At 45.1% G+C, this 3,942-nt stretch overlaps 1 protein-coding gene across 2 annotated transcripts in view; it reads left to right on the forward strand.

The window, feature by feature from the left end:
• The first annotated feature begins 3,819 nt into the window (after nucleotides 1-3,819).
• LOC127585914 (E3 ubiquitin-protein ligase RING2-A-like) overlaps nucleotides 3,820-3,942 on the forward strand; it is a 31,423-nt gene continuing 31,300 nt past the window's right edge. The window contains exon 1 of one of the 2 annotated variants that reach the window (XM_052043657.1): nucleotides 3,820-3,935. The gene's annotated coding sequence lies outside the window, so the exon portion shown is untranslated. The remainder of the gene's footprint in view (nucleotides 3,936-3,942) is intronic. The other variant, XM_052043656.1, reaches the window with a different exon arrangement.

Here is a 3,942-nt window from a genome sequence, read left to right on the forward strand (position 1 = left end):
CCTCTATTCCTTAAGGCACTGCGGTTTTGTGGAATGTGAGCCTCTTCCTGGCACGTCAGAGGGTGCTACAGAAACGCAGTCATTCTTTAAAGCTCGAGTTGAAAATTGAGCATTAAAAAATGACCATTTCTGTTTAATTTAAATTAAATTGGTGGTAAATTGGTTTATTCTTGTCACATGTACTGAGGTACAGTGAAAAACCTTTTCCATGCCATCCATACAGATCATTTCATCACATCAGTACCTTGAGGTAGTACAAGAGAAAAGCAATAGCAGAATGCAGAATAGTGTTACAGTTACAGAAAGTGCGGTGCAGGCAGACAAGGTGCTAGGGCCATGACGAGGTAGATTGTGATGTCAAGAGTCCATTGTATTGTACAACAGGACTGTTCAGTGGTCTTATAACAGTGGGATAGAAGCTGTCCTTGAGCCTGGTGGTACGCGCTTTCAGGCTTTTATACCTTTTGCCCGATGGGAGGTGGGAGATTAGAGAATGTCTAAGGAGGGTGGGGCCTTTGATTATGCTGGCTGCTTTACCGAGGCAGCGAGAAGTGTAGACAAGAGTCCATGGTGAGGAGGCTGGTTTCTGTGATATGCTGAGCTGCGTCCACAACTCCCTGCAGTTTCTTGTGGCATCCGGCAGAGCAGTTGCTGTACTAAGCTGTGGTGCATCCGGATAGGATGCTTTCTATGGTGCATCTATAAAAATCGGTGAGGGTCAACGGGGACATGCTGAATTTCTTTAGCCTCCTGAGGAAGCAGAGGCACTGGTGAGCTTTCTTGGCTGTTACGTCTGCGTAGTTGGACCAGGAGAGGCCATTGGTGATGTTCACCCCTAATACATGAAGGCACCATTCACAATGCTTAACCTATATGATGATTTGTAATTAAGGAACAACTGCAGCCAAAGTGTGCATAGCAAGATTCCAGCAACTGCATTGTACGACCTGTCACGAACCAGCAACAAAAGAAACACACTGAGCATGATTTAGTGTTAAAAACTATTTTATTAATCACTACTTATGATAATACGTAAAATAAAAGTACAAATGTTAGTATGTTAGAATTCAAAAATGTTAAACCTTGAACGTTAACCCCAAAACTAAACTCTTCGTGTGTGTGTGTGACAAAGTCCAAAACTCCCAGTTCCTGAATGGTTCTTAAGTTCAGTTCCGCAAGCCATAAGGTGAAACATGAGCAAGGGCTTCTTCAACAACCACCGTTGTCTGAAGATAAGATGTAGATGTAGAAAAACATAGAGAGAGTACATACGAAATCCAAATGTTCCACGATGGAACCCAAACGACACTTCAGTGTTTACTCGGTAGTGACTTCCTCACCCCGAAAAGCATCCGAACCGTGGTCGTCCACACACAAATACCTGTTTCCTTCTACAGGTCAGCAACAAAGTGAACTCCACCAGATTACTTCCAACTTCCATACATGGATTTCAGTGGCAAACACAGTTATTGTTTCTCATCCATCGATAGAGAAAACAAGCAGGCTGGTGTCTCTCTCCCTTCTCTCTCTCTCTCTTCTTCTTCTTCTAACTTCTTCAACAACGTCATTACGTCCTTTATCTTCTATTGACGTAAGCACGCCCCACACACACATACACACACACTCTCTATCTTAAAGGGACTTTCACTGAGTCCGTAACAGACCAAACATATCACTTGCCTTAATGATAAATATGGGACTAGAATTTGGGCTGCTGCGTCTTCTGCTTTTCAAAGTAGTGTAACAGAATCCCTTACATGCATGACAGAAAGCAGACAGGGCCCAAGTTTCGTCTCAACTGAAAGTCAGCACATCCTCAGCATCCTGTTAGGAGTCCAGGTTTCATAACTCATATCACTGAAGCAAGCTATTCTACTGTGGTAGAAACACAACCAAGCCCAATTCTCACTCCACAGTAACAGTTGTCGCTAAATAGTGATTGGTCACAGAAAACGTGATTAGTTCTCAGAATAGAGACTAAATCTATGCCACTGCAAAGACACCATTACTGGCTTTTGTAGCCACATGCAGGCTTTGTATTTAAGAATCGTGAGTGTTGGAAAAAGCAGGTGAGGAACAGGAGGCCATTCAACCCCTAGGGTGTGTTCTGTACTTGCAGCACACAATGTACATGTACTAACCAAAATTCCATGGGTTTTGATTGCTCATTCAAGCAACAAACGATCTGCTGGAGGAGCTCTGCAGGTGGAGCATCAGTGGGGGCGGGGGGGGGGGTGTGGGGGAAGGAATTGTCAACATTTTGGGTCAAAACCCTGCATCAAGACTGGATATTGCAGATGCTAGAATCTGGAGCAACACAATCTGCTGGAGCTCTGCACCAGGACTACTTGTCGTTCTGGTTTCCAGCATCTACAATCTCCAAGTCTCCAGTCCTGATGCAGGGGTCTGACTTGAAACATTGACAATTCCTTTTCCCCCCACAGATGCTGCTCGACCCACTGAGTTCCTCCAGCAGATTGTTTGTTGCTCTAGATTCCAGCATCTGCAGTCTCTTCTGTCTCTTTGATTACTTACCAGTGGATATAAAAACTAGTATGCAATGTGCTTTGAGTTTAAATTCTACATCTAAAGATTGTAACTAGGTAAATATAATTGCAGTGCAGCCCCCAGCCAAATAGCCACTCAACACTTTTCCCCCAAAAGAGTGCAGAATTTAAATGCATTGCCATCCTGCAGCAGAAAGAATGTGAAATTAACCCAACTATCCCAGGGGCTCTCTGCTCTGCAATGGGGTTTTGAGGAATGCCAAAGTCAAAGTTGAGCTCACTGTCATACGTACAAGTCCATGTGAGCACAGGATCAATGAAAAACTTGCTTGCAGCAGTATCACAGGTAGAGAGCATCAGATAAGCTGCAGAGAGCAGTGGACTCATCCCAACGCATCATGGGTACCACCCTGCCCACCATCGGTAGCATCCACATGAGGCGCTGCCTCAAGAAGGCAACATCCATCATCAAAATATCTCCACCATCCGGGCCATGCCATCTTCTCTCAGCTACCATCGGGCAGGAGGAACAGAAGCCTGAAGTCTCACACCTCCAGGTTCAAGAACTGCTACTTCCCTTCAACCATTTGGTTCTTGAACCAACCTGCACAACTCTAATCACTACCTCAATTTAGCAACAGTATGAGAAGATTTCTTTATTAGTCACACGTACATCGAAACACAGTGAAATGCATCTTTTTGCATAGAGTGTTCTGGGGGCAGCCCGCAAGTGTCGCCACGCTTCCGACGCCAACGTAGCACACCCACAACTTCCTAACCTGTACGTCTTTGGAACATGGGAAGAAACCGGAGGAAACCCAAGCAGGCACGGGGGGAACGTACAAACTCCTTACAGACAGAGTGCCGGAATTGAACCTGGGTCACTGGCGCTGTAATAGGGTTACGCTGACTGCTACACTACCGTGCCTGCCCTACACTTTGCACTACAATGGACTTTGTTTTTTTTTGTTCTCATTGTGTTATTTCTTGTAAAAACTGTGCATAATTTATGTTTTTTTTCTTGTGAATGCTGCTCATCTGATGCCTGTGATGCTGCTGCAAGGAAGTTTTCATTGCACCTGTGCATCACATGGGACTTGTGGCAGATGATAATAAACTGGAATTTGAAAAGAAAAACTTAACTTAATCATAAATTATGCACAATCATGGCAAACTTTTGACCAACTATTATTGCAAACCGCGAAGATTTCTTTAAAACTATAATTCACACCAGCGGCATCTCACAGTGCAGGCAGAGGCTTGAAAGTTGTCCTCCCGCGTCACGTGACGGCCCACACCGGAGAGGGAAGTGACGTCGCTGGGGGGGGCGGACGGTTTGTGGTTGTTGTGGCTGCGCGGGAGGCGAGAGGAGAAGGGAAAAAATAACAAGAGCGGAATAAAGGCGACAGAAGAGCGACCGAGAGAGAGGTGAGAG

The sequence above is a fragment of the Pristis pectinata genome, chromosome 34 (genome assembly GCF_009764475.1).
Source record: "Pristis pectinata isolate sPriPec2 chromosome 34, sPriPec2.1.pri, whole genome shotgun sequence".
NCBI lineage: Eukaryota > Metazoa > Chordata > Chondrichthyes > Rhinopristiformes > Pristidae > Pristis > Pristis pectinata.